The sequence below is a fragment of the Ursus americanus genome, chromosome 2 (genome assembly GCF_024610735.1).
Source record: "Ursus americanus isolate L20-20 chromosome 2, mUrsAme1.1.p, whole genome shotgun sequence".
NCBI lineage: Eukaryota > Metazoa > Chordata > Mammalia > Carnivora > Ursidae > Ursus > Ursus americanus.
The window spans coordinates 54,507,295-54,520,797 of record NC_142128.1 but is presented as its reverse complement, the minus strand read 5'-3'; the positions used below and the strand labels follow the sequence as shown (position 1 = coordinate 54,520,797).

The following is a 13,503-nucleotide window of genomic DNA, read 5'->3' as shown; positions in this document are numbered from 1 at the left end:
ATATCTTTCTACAGCTTTCCACTCAAACCTAGAACAAAAACATTCAGGTTTAATCATTTCTTTGGGTCTTCATTTCCTTATGAAGGTTCCCATGTCACATAAAACTTACATTAAATAAGTGTATGCAATTTCCTCCTGTCCATCTGTCTTTGTCAGTTTAATTTTCAGACCCATTCAGGAACCCCAAATTATCAAAGGAAACATTTCCTCTCCTAGAATCCCAAATTCCCTCCTAACATAATGGTTTCATACACACTGCTACCTCTACCTACAATCCAATTCTCTCACCCAGTGAATTTTTCATTCCATTTCCATTTAAGCGCACCTCCCTGGTGAGAGTCTCCCCCGTACTCCCCTACCAAGTCAAATTCTCCTATTATGGGCTAACCCTGTGCCCTTTTCTGTTTTTCATAGTTATTATCACTGTTGTAATTTTATGTTTGTTTGTGGGAATATCTGACCAATGTCCAACTCTGCCATTAGACTATAAACCCCACAAGGGCAGGGACCGTCTCTCCTTCTCCCCATCACATCCAACGCTCAGCACAATGCCCAAAAGGGACAGATATTCAATAAAATCCGTGGGATACATGAAATGACAAAGAAACAGTGCTGAACTTTGCCTACAGAAAGTTGAGCTATGCCACAGACGAGGTGTCAGCTGTGTCGGGTGTTAAAAAGTATATAATGATTCATTAGGCAGAAGGAACACATGAGCAGAGACACAAAGAAATGAAACAGTCAGACATAGCTCAGTATAACTGAAGCTGTGGGTGTGATCTGTTTGGAGGAGGGGAACAGTAAAGTGTCAGAAATGAGGCTGGAGAGACTCGGGGACTAAACCACAGAGGGCCTTTTGTGCTCTGCAAAGCAATTTGGACTTTTGCCATGGGAAATCACTGAAGGGTTGTAAAAAGGGAGTAAAATGATCATCAGATTTGCATTTTAGAAAAATCACTCTCATGTGTGAAGGATGTCCTTGATAGGTTGATATTGGAGAAAGGGTGACCAGTTAGGAGGCCATCCTACAAGTCTACGTGAGGGACGATACAGCCCAAAACCAAGGCAGTACTAGGGGATTAAGCGGAGCAGGCAGCTTCAAAAGAGATGAAAACGACTGATAATGGGGAATAAGGTAAGAGAAAAAGTCAAAGTATACCAGTACTGCGGTCTCTGGGCGTCTGGGAGGGTGGGGCGGCCATTCGCCGAGTTAGGGAGTACGAGATGAGAACTCAGTTTGGGTAGATAGCTGAGTGTGTTTCTGAACCCACTGAGGCTTACTATCTGAGGGCCTTCATGCCAGAATGATGACTGTCCTCTGACATCCTTCTCCTCTTTCATCTAATGCTGTTTCAGCTGAGCACAGAACCACCTACTAGTGACCACACGGCTTGGCCTCCCTATGCCCATATGACTAAGTTCTTGACAATGGAATAGGAGCCAAAGTATGTAAGCTCTGTGTCATTTGCTTAAAAGGAAATTGCTTGTCCTGGATTTCTTCTCAGATAACCAGGTGTTGGGTTAGCAGGAAAACCATGGAAAGAACCGATGGGTCAATGAAGCAGACAGGCCAGACCAAGCACTCCATTAAAAACCCTTATTCTACAGGGATCTTTTATTTTTACTTAATCCATTGCATATTGGAATCTAATTTATTTTTAAAGATTTTATTTATTTATTTTTCTGAGAGAGAGAGAGAGCACACCCACACACACACAAGGGGCAGGAGGAGCAGAGGGAGAAGCAGACTCCCTGCTGAGCAGGGAGCCCAATGCGATGAGGGATTCATCCCAGGACCCCCGGATCATGACCTGTGCCAAAGGCAGATGCTTAACTGACTGAGCCACCCAAGCACCCTGGAATCTAATTTAAAAGCATTTATTTTATGCCGTAATTAATACACACTTTCAAGTAGAGAAATCTAGTAGGCATCTGCCTATAGCAGTCTGGACCTCCAAAAAGAAGTCTGGACCAACAGTGGAGAACTGATACCTATTAGCATACAGATAGTAGTTACAACTATGGGAATAGAATTAAAAAAGAAGCACTCTGAAGACAGACCTGGCTTGTATCCTGGCCTCACTTTTAATCTATGTGATTCTGAGTGAGTTACATCTATAAGCCTATAGTATATAAACCTGTAATAATATCTGTATTAACTAAGGTAACTAGCTGCTATAAAGTTAAATCTCCACATCTCAGTAGCTTAACACCAAGAAATTTATTTCTCATTTATGTGAAGTTCAACTGCATACTGAGCAGGACCCAGGCTCCTCCATCCAGTAACTCTTGCTCCCCTAGGATCTTGAAATCCTTTGTTTACAGGCTTTTCCCTTCAACAGTCCATGGTAGAAAGGGCACACATGCTTCCAAACCACGTTAGCCTGAAAGTTACTGCATACTTCATTGTTGAAAGCAATCATTTGGCCCCAACTAGATGCAAAGGGACCTGGGAAATATACTACCCCCTTGGCAGTCACTTCCCGGCGGAAATACTACACAAGGAAATGGTACACATATTCTGATGAACAATGGCCTCAAACATAAACTTCCCTGCTGTCTTGAAGATGAAAAGCAAAAATGAATGGATAATACACCTAACAGTATATCATGTCTAAGGGCCCCTCAATATGTTAGATCCTATCTTCTTCCCCGTTACTTCCATCCTAAACTCACCTCTGTGTCCCAAATAGGCCTTATATTTTCCCATTTTCATGCCTTTATTCACATTCTTGTCTTTATATACAAAACCCTAAGCATATTTTTTGTCTCTCTTCTGCTACAATTCCACGTCTACCCATTTTTAAAGACTAATCTCAAAGCAATCTCTGGGAGTCTGCTTGTTGTAATTCTTCATGGCCATTAAAGTCCTTTGAACCACCATCACCATACTTAGGAACCTTTCGTTTAGCATTTATCAGGTATTTGTTTGGTATTAGAACAATATACGTACTCACCCGGCCTGACTACCTCCAAGTCTAAGATGTAAGCTCCCTGAAGACAACAACTGCATTTAACTCCTCTTGTTCACAGTGATTAAAAAAGCAAACTGAACTTAGACTCTGAACTTAAGACACCGACACTTCAGAGATCGGGGATCTCCTCAAAGAATGAAAAGGTGAACACTTACTCCAGCAACTCTGGCAAGGGGGAAAACCCACTTTGTTTCGAGTGTTTATATACTCAGGGGATGACTATCTGAATTACTGGGATACTGCTACATTTCTTTATTTCACTTTGTGTATCCACGGGGAAGCCTGTGTGGTGAAACCTGTTTATGAACAAAGCACATACTTAACGAACAATTAAGCAACATATCTTTCAATATTATCATAACTAAGAAAAACAAACAAATCTGAAGAGGCTTCTTTAAGAACTCTCCACATGCGTGAGTCAAGGTGGTGATGTGGCAGTTCTCTGGGTAATCTGATAAATGTCAACAACCCAACTATTGAAATCCATCCATCAGGTGAACACACGTCTCTGAGTTACCTGAGCAGTGGCCAAGTCACGTTGTTCTGTTTAGATACAGCCACTGACTCAGAAAAAGAAGAGAAGAAAAAAAAAAATGGGCAGTCATTGGACATGAGGTGGTCCACTGAAAATGCCTATGTTTTCCTTTCCCTACAACAATCCTGGCAAAAGTAGACAAGACATAGGCAGGCAGGCAGCAGGGCTTTCTCGGCAAAGAATCTGATCGTAGGCACCTAACCAAAGGCTGGGTATTCCTCAATTAATTAATTCCTCAAATAACACACAGTAGAGAGACTGGTCTATGACCCCCAGGAACACTACTCTTCTCACACCACATGCTCCCAGATGGTCTCAGGGTCCCTGAAGGAACCTGAAGCCATCCTTCCACATTTACTCCCCAGCTGGAGAGAGCAGAGACATACCCAGGGATCCACTCCATGTTCAAATTCATTACCCAGTCCAACTCCAAGACAGCCTAAAGCTCATCAAATTCCTGGACACTAGCTCTTTGACTAAAGTCTGCCTATCCCTTATCCCCGTGCTCATTAGAATATCAGAACAAAACTACCCTGGGCGGGGCCTGGGGGGGGGTGCGTGAAGTGAGATTCCATTGTTAAGATATGATTCAAATCTATACCAGTGCCACAGATTTGGGCCTTTGGGGGGGGGCGGGACACAAGGGGACACAGGATCTCACTGAAATGTGTAAGCAGAGTGAGATCCAAAAGGGATTCTGTAGAACACGAGCCCTAGGAGTTGTTCTGTATATGAAGGATCCTGTGATGAGTCTGGAAAACATCACAAACAACAGTCCTCTCCCAGATATTCATAGCACATACTAGTACATTGAAGGTTCTGACATTTCCTACCATGATGACACCTATTGAACCCAAATGTATTTGTCTACATGAAAGCTTCTGGGGCGAAACACTTATTTTTTTTAAGATTTTATTTATTTATTTGAGCGAGAGAGAGAGAGAGAGCATGAGTAGCAGGGAGGGGCAGAGGGAGAAGCAGGCTCCCAGCTGAGCAAGGAACCAATATGGAACTCGCTCCCAGGACCCAGGGATCATGACCTGAGCCGAAGGTAGATGCTTAACCAACTGAGCCACCCAGGCATCCCTTTTTTTAAGATTTTATTTATTTATTTAAGGAAGAGAAAGAGAGCTAGAGTATGAGCAAGGGGAGGGGCAAAGGAAGAGGGAGAAGTAGGCTTCCCCACTGAGCAAGGAGTCCTGCATCCCAGGACCCAGAGAGATCATGACCTGAGCCCAAGGGAGAGGCTCAACCAACTGAACGACCCAGGAGCCCTGGGGCGAAACACTTACTCACATCTTTCCTCAATAGACTGTGCGTCCCATGAGGTCAGAGTCCACACTGCTTTCTTCAACTGCTGTTCCTCAACTGCTTAACATAGGACTGGATACTTTAATACCTGATGACTTAATGAATATCCTGTGGAAGTAGGGTCCCACAGAACATGCTTTATAAAACTATTTACATCTTTATGGAATAGTCTAAATAAAGACAACCTCCCCACATAGGAAGATCACTTCGAATCACATATTTAAATCCCAGTTTGTGAGGTTACTGTTAAGAGTACACGGGCATTTATTGTTTGTGGTCAGAAAATTTCTCCTTTGTTCTCAAACTATCTTCTGTTAGCGTCAAAATAACCTGACCACATATTTCAAAATTTTTAGTATCTAGACCAGTGATGCTTACAAACTTAACTGTGTGTAAAAAATCTACTGAGGGACGCTTGGAGTGGCTCAGTTGGTTAAGTGTCTGCTTTCAGCTCAGGTCATGATCCCAGGGTCCTGGGATGGAGTCTTGTGTCAGGCTCCTTGCTTAGCAGGGAGCCTACTTTTCCCTCTGCCTGCTGCTCCCCCTGTTTGTGCCCTCTCTCTCTCTCTCTCCCTGGCAAATAAATAAATAAAATCTTAAAAAAAAAAAACTCTACTGAGGGGGCTGTTAAAAATACTAAGTCCTGGGGATTCAGTATTTCCAGAGTTTTTCTAGAGCAGAGCCCAGGACTCCACATTTTACACAAATATTCTAGGTTATTCTGACACAGGTATTCCCGTGGAACGCACTGTTAGAAACGCTGAACAAGAGACACTATGGAAGAGGGGTCCTTGACTTGTTATCAGAAGCCTGGTTTGAGGCTCAGCTCTGCATCCCCACTACTCACGTGGCCACGGCATTAATCACCCAGCTCCACTTCCCTCTTTGTGGGACTCATAATCCACTTCCTAACCTAGATACCTAGCTCCTACCCACCCACCTCATAGCACTGGATAAGGGGAAAGCATTTATGACACCCTGCCCTGAAACCTAGCAGGTACTCACACATATTGTTTAACAAATCAATAAGTTCACAGTTACTTTAACGTTCTATGGTATTAAACAAGCTCTATCACAGCAAGTGTTCGACACAGAAAGATTTTCTGCTGATTACTTAAAGACAGACAAAACAGAGCTGGACCAATGGTGTATGCATCTGTATCAGTCAACCCGGCAAACTGTCCCTCAGAACATTTGGCTCATGCTTGTGGACACGGTAATTAGCCAAAGCATGGTGAAAGCCAAACTATGTGACATTGGCCACCACATACAGAATGTTAAAAAATTTCCTCTGCTTGGTACCAGACCTTCAAAAAGTAAACTCTTCATTCATAAGTGGGCTAACAGCTAGAATTAACTCTTTAGTTGGCATCTATGTATTTACATAGGTGGTTCTTGCTTATCAAGTACCTTCATTAATAATAATCATTGCTCTTGGGCAGCTGGGTGGCTCAGTCGTTAAGCATTTGCCTTCAGCTCAGGTCCTGGGATCGAGCCCCATGTTGGGCTCCCCGCTTGGCAGGGAGCTGCTTCTCCCTCTCCCTCTGCCTGCTGCTCCCCCTACTTGTGCTCTCTCTCTCTGCCAAATAAATAAAATCTTTAAAAGTAAATAAATACATATATAATTATATATCTATGAATAAATAAAAATTTAAAAAATAAAAATATTAATCATTGTTCAAAAAGTAGAAGGCAATGGAATACACGTAACAATTATCCAGTACTCAGCATATTTAATTCTCTCTCTCCATTCTGAAGACTCTTCTGGAGCCTGTAGCACCCAGGGTAATCGCTATGAAAACTGCTCAATCATCCTACAAGAATCCTTTGAAAACACTACAGATGCTGTCGATTGTTTCCTAACTTTGCAGTATATTCTTAAGCTGCCTTCTGACACAGATCCAGTATTGCTTATTTCCCTTTTCTTTATAAAATAAGAAAACAAATTCTATGACTGAAAAATCTCTGCCTAAAAGATGATTTAAAATTTCCAACTAGTGGAAGTATTACCATACTTCCTATATATTAATTTGTCATCATTTTTTGGTGTTGGTTTTTCTTGCCCTGCTGATGTTAAACTTTCAAATTTTAAGTGTTTATCCCACCGTTCAAGCATTCGGAGGAAACCCAATACATTTTGTTGGCTCATTGACCTGTTGTGAATGATAGCGGCAAGAGAACTTGGAAAACTGAATTCATGCCATGATGTTTATCATTGCCTTTGTGCTTAATGTTCTGGTTGCGATCTGCTTTCCTTGCCTGTGTCTCATGTTAGCAAGTAACAAATGTGATTGATTATAGGGCTCATGCAGGTAAACAAGTAAATGAATCAAGCCAAGTTTGGTGACCCCAACAAAAGATGGCAGTGACAGCTGGATTTCAGCTAACTATTGCCATGAAGAGAATACAGTAATGAAGTCCCGGCATTCCTAGATCTTCCAATGTTTCCAGAGACTTTGGGCACATAATAGGCACCCAATAAATATTTACTGTATCAATTAATTCAGAGACTCCAATTTTCATCAGAAATCTCTAGATTTGAGGGTGCCTGGGTGGCTCAGTCATTAAGCATCTGCCTTTGGCTCAGGTCATGATCCCAGGGTCCTGGGATCAAGCCCCGCATAGGGCTCCCTGCTCAGCGGGAAGCCTGCTTCTCCCTCTCCCACTCCCCCTGCTGGTGTCCTCTCTCTCGCTGTGTGTCTCTCTCTCTGTCCAATAAATAAATAAAATCTTAAAAAAAAAAAGAACAGAAATCTCTAGATTTTAGACGTAAGCAGCAGAAAGCAGTAATAAGAACACAGACTCTAAAGCCAGACTGCCCAGGCTCAAAATTTAACTCTGTCACTTATCAGCTACATGACCTTGAGAAGGTTATATAAAACTCTGTACTTAGTGTTCGCATCTGTAAAAGGGGCAGAAAAGAACAGTATCAACCTCATAGGGTTGTTTAAGAACTTAATTGTTTAATATTTATTAAATCTCAGGACAACAGCTATTGCAAGTGCCACATATATAAGGAAGCTCACACTTAAACTTCAAAATGCCTTATAATTTTCACACGTGTTACCCCACCTCTTCCCCACCGTAACTGTCGACGAACGTGCTGCTGGGTAGACAAGGACATGGACTTTCCCTCAGGATCCTTCAGGGCTGTTCATGGCTGTGTGACTCATGCAGGAACTCTGGGCGTGCACACTTAGAAAGTGTCTGGTAATTTACCCAAAAGCATATTCCATAAAATAACAGATGTAGAAATCGGGTCCCAGACTTCTAATGGACGGAATCAGAGATGTCTCAATCCGCATTCACCATAAGCCTTCTTACTCAATAACTAATGAAATAAAACAGAGATCTGATACAAACTACTGTCTGGTTATTTTTAACCCCTACCTTAATTACTCAAAGGCAGCCAATTTGAGAGAATAAGCAAAACCTTTACATTCAGTAATGTGTATCGATATTCCTCCCCTTTTATTAAGTTTTGCTTTTAAATTGCATTGCAATATTTTAGTTTCTCTTTTCTCTGACTCCAAGGCCTTTCTCCCACGCAGGGACTTTACAAATACATCACCTGACTACAGGCCTGTGCGTGGCTGTGTATAGAAACTGCTAAGTTAGGAACACCCTGTCAACCTTTTCTTTGATTTTCCTGGTTGTTGTTGGCTTAAGGCAGATCCTTAATGTCATTTAAACAGAGGAGACTATTTAAAATTTCTTGGTAGATGAATTTGATAATGATAATTTTTTTAAAAACAACAATTGTCTTCTTGGGATAAAAGATTTCATTCAGCAGGGTAGACACCTTATCTGAATAACTCAAGACTTCTTCGAAGAAAAAGGTCAATGTAGCCATACCTGTTTCCTTGTCTTGAACAACAGCAGTAACTGTATGTAGTGCCTGATAACCTGCATCGCACAAAGTCATCATCTGGGCATTACAGAAAAGTCTTCTCTTTTTTAGGGTTTAGAGTATTAAATATTTGTTGTGTGTTATGTTTAAATATGAGTCTTCTCATGGAGGAGAAAAGCACTTACTGTCAAAAATAACTATTGCTAAATTGGACTTTATACAAATTTAAAACTTTTATGAATTATGGGGCATTATCAAAAAAGTGAAAAACCCAGAGGTGCCTGGAGGGCTCAGTCCCTCACATGTCCAACTTGTGGTTTCAGCTCAGGTCCTGACCTCATGGCTTCTGAAATGGAGCCCCACGTCCGGCTCCACACTCAGCGGGAGTCTGCTTGGATAGTCTCTCCCTCCGCCCCCTCCCCTGCTCGTGCTCATTCTCTCTCTAAAATAAATAAATAAACAAATCTTTTTTTAAAAAAGAAAAGAAAGTGAGAAACCAGAGAATGGGAGAAAATATAAGTATTTGCAAGTCATATACTTGATAAGTATCTAACACTCAGAATATATAAAGAACTCTTACAGTTCAACAATAAAAAGACAAGGAACCCAATCAAAAAATGAGCAAAGAAGGGGGAATGAAGCATGAGAGACTATGGACTCTGAGAAACAAACTGAGGGCTTCAGAGGGGAGGGGGGTGGGGGAATGGGATAGGCTGGTGATGGGTAGTAAGGAGGGCACGTATTGCATGGTGCACTGGGTGTTATATGCAACTAATGAATCATCGAGCCTTACATCGGAAACCAGGGATGTACTGTATGGTGACTAATATAATAAAAAAAATATTATTAAAAAAAATGAGCAAAGACAGTGAGAAGTCATTTCTCCAACAGAGATACTCAAGTGGCCAATAAGCACATGAAAACATGCTCAGCATCGGCAGTCATTATGAATATGCAAATTAAAACCACACTGAGATACCACTTACACCCCCTAATATATATTTTTTTTAATAAAAATGAAATAAATGTTGGTTAAGATGTAGAGAAGCTAGAACTCTCAGATGTTTCTGGTAGGACTGTGCCATTGTACAGCCACTGTGGAAAGCAGTATGGGGCTTGCTCAAAAGTTCAACATAGAATTATGGTACGCCCCAAGAATTTGACTATACCTGACAGATCTGAAAACATACATTCAAGCAAAACCTTGTAAGCGGACGCTCATAGCAGCATTCTTCGTAATAGCCCAAAAGTGCACCAACCCAGTATATACAAACAAAATGTGGTATATCCATAAAATCCAATATTATTCAGCCACAAAGAGGAGTGAAGTACTGACGTGTGCCACAACATCGATGAACGCTGAAGCATGATGCTAAGGGAAAGAAGCGAGACACAGAAGGCTGAATGTGAAAGGATCTCAATTATAAAATGTCCAGAACAGGCAAATCTATAGAAACAGAATGCGGATGCGTGGCTGGCAGGGATGGAGAGGAGAGAGGAACAGGGGACTGCCTCGTGGGTACAGGTGATGAACACGGACTAAAGCAGTGGTGTCGGCTGCACATCATTGCGAATCTAGTAAAATGCAGTTACGTCATATGCTTTAAAATGGCTTAAATGTTGGGGCCCCTGGGTGGCTCAGTCAGTTGGGTGTCTGCCTTTGGCTCAGGTCATGATCCCAGGGTCCTGGGATCGAGGCCCATGTCAGGCTCCCTGTTTAGCGAGGAGCCTGCTTCTCCCTCTGCCTCTCCCTTTCCCTTTGCTTGCCACTCCCCTCACTTGTGCTCTCTGACAAATAAATAAAATATTTTTTAAAATAAATAAAATAAAATGGCTTAAATGTTTAATTTTATCTGAAATTTTATCTCATTAAAAAAAAAATACTGGTTTGAACCCTCAGTAGGAAAACAAGCAGCTGCTTTTTCCCCGTACAAAGTAATTTCACGTGGTATATCACCCAAATGATATTAAGGAGAAGATCAGTGGCTGACAAGTTGTCCTTATTCCCTTTATTTCACTGTGCCATTTACCATTAGCCTTTTGCTCTTGAATGGCATTTTTGGTTTGTCAGTTTGCCCGTAGAAATTTCTTTTCTGATGTTACGTCTCCATGTCCAAAAGTTTCTTGTCAATAGTTTAGCCAATTTGGCCATCACTGATTAATGAATAGATATGGGAACCTTCTAAATTATATTATATTCTCCCTTCTAAATTATATTAAAATGTTTAATTTGAAATAACAGAATGTTGATGACTCTGGTAAGGGGAAGGATACAATTTATCATAAGTCAGTAATTTGTATCTTTCATTAATTTACAAGAGATTAATAAGAAACATGGATATGTCTAATAGAAAAAGCAAAAAAAAAAACATTAAGAAAAAACTGATTATCCAGTAAGCCTCCTCCCAAAAGAGACACACATTTGCTCCCAAAAAGAAATGTCTTTTTTTACTATTAAAATGTTAACAATAAAATAGAGATTATCTAAATGGGTCAGAAGAATATACTATGTGCTCCAAATTTATTTTTGCTGTCCTGCAAACTTTCCTGTCAACTGGGTTATACAATGGGAAATGAAAAAAAATTTAAGCTGGGAAAAAAAAAATCTCATTTGAATATATACTTGTTAAGAAGTTGAAAGCAGACTCAGTTAGATCAGAGGATACTACTGTAACGAATCATGACAAACTTACACTGAAAGTTCTAAAAAGAAATCTAGTTGTCAATGAATTCAAAGATACAATTTCCTAAAATTATGTTAAACAATTTTAACATAAGCCATGATTTTTTTAATCTCAAAGGAAACTTCTATATTAAAAAGTCATGTTTACATTTTATGACAGAACTATTTAAAAGTTAACATGGCCAGAATTATTCCAAATAGGCAAAAGGGGAAAACAGAGCAAGCACTTGAATAACTCATGTTTGAAACAAAGAAACCCACTTTCATCTCAAGTATGTGTCTCATTGAGGTGAAAAGTAAAGGCAGTTTTAACCAGAACTACCTGGAGAATTGTGGTGGGAATAATCCCTTCTCACAGAAGCTGAACAAATCTGGTTCATGTACTGTTATTGCAAGGAAATTTGAGAAATTTAGAAACTAAAACCAACCTGTTGAAGGTAAACAAGAATGTGATGAAAAGAAACGCTTATATTTTAGGTCAAAATTAAGGGAGACAGAAGAGTGCATAGAAGACTTTGCAGGTAGCATTATATATTCAGTGGCCAAATTTTAAAAACACTCAGGCAGAGTATATGTCTGAACATTTAGCCAAAACAGTCATCTAAGCTGAGAGTTTTATTTTTTCACTTAAGGGGGAGAAATGGAGCTAAACAGGTGAGAAAAAAGAAGAAAGCACTGAGTTAATGGAAATTCCTTGTCAAACAGAGTCATTTAGCTCTTCTTTCTGCTCTCCAGAATTCCCCTTCTCCATTTTTCTTTCAGGCCTCAGGTCTTTTCCCAGATTTGTGTTAAATTTAATGATAAATGGAATCCTGAAGGAGACAGTATTCAACTCCTCTAACTCTCACTTCCTAGGAAAAGCAGTCTCTATAAGAGAGAACACATAGGCTAGGAATTACCCCATAGCTGGAGTCCTGAGGCTTCTGACCCAAGAAAGATTGTTCAGGTCGACAAGGAAAGGAGTTGCCCAAACTTTTAGGGAAAGGTGCCATTACCTTCATCCATCCACACACACCAGTACAGTACTTTTTGTTTCCAGTCAAATCTCTGGCTGGGGAAAGGGAGAGGGGCAACTGGTGTTGGTTCTAATACCAAGTAGTCCGCAGGTGACCCAGCTTCACTGTAGAGAGAACAGGATGGTAGCCAAGGGATTAAGGGTGAGGCTGAAGGAGACAGGGATTGGCAGAGTGCCACTGAAAGTTTTAGGGCTCAGAACACTCTCTTGGTCTGGGAGGGTTTAGGCTGATCTTCCCACCCTTGGGACAGAGCTGCTCATGGCACCATGAATACATGATTTAGGGACTGTCAACTGGGGAGGGGGGAGGTGCACGGCCAAATCTGTGGAGCCCTGGTACATTGTTTCCCTGCTTATGGCCACTTCTCAAGATTTATAGGTCATAGATCCAAAGAATTTAAAGAGCCAGTCCCTTATCCTGCCACTTTCCAGACTTCCTTGAAAACATGAACTATTCTGGAGAAAATAGTAGCTCTTCTGTTCACTGGTACGTCTGGAAACAAATAGGCCTCCTCCTTCTATGCCTTCAACTCCCTTCATACACTAAGTTTACTCTCTAGTTTTGTCTGGATGGTGGAATGTCATCTTTACTCACACTCTGGTAGAAAACTTAGGGTCCTTCCTATCCAGGACCCCTGCCAGAGGGGGGGAAAGCCCCAGGGGTCCTGGAGGCCAGCAGGTGGCAGAGACAGAGCACAGAAGGGTGGGGCCAGAAAAGAACCTGAAGCCTGGCAAGAACTAGGGTCCCACAGCACAGCAGCAGAGGAGAGAGCTAAGCCAGAGCTCGGGGCAGGTTTATTTTACTTCGCTAAGCCAGGAAGCTGCCAAGTTCTAAGATCCCATCAGAGACCGGAAAAAGCCCTACGGGTTCCCAGAATTCCTGGTAGCAGAAGGCTTTAGGCAAGCACTCTTCCCGCTGAGCAGTCCGGGAGCCTGGCGCGCCCCATGCACCTTCAGGCCCCAGATCTTATGCCCAGGCAGAATGGCTGGGAGTGGGAGAGAGCAAGCTCGGCCTTTTCATCTTCACCCAGCTTCTGAGTAACTCGTGTCCTAGAACCCTGGGGACAGGGTCTGGGAATGTGACTGAGGACTAGGAGCTGAGGAGGCTAAGAAGCTCAAGTCAGTCACTGGGAG

At 41.6% G+C, this 13,503-nt stretch overlaps 1 protein-coding gene across 9 annotated transcripts in view; it reads right to left on the bottom strand.

Annotated features, from left to right (window-relative positions):
• Positions 1-13,503, bottom strand: part of ESRRG (estrogen related receptor gamma) — a 607,049-nt gene that overhangs the window by 589,548 nt on the left and 3,998 nt on the right. The gene's annotated exons all lie outside the window — the stretch shown is intronic.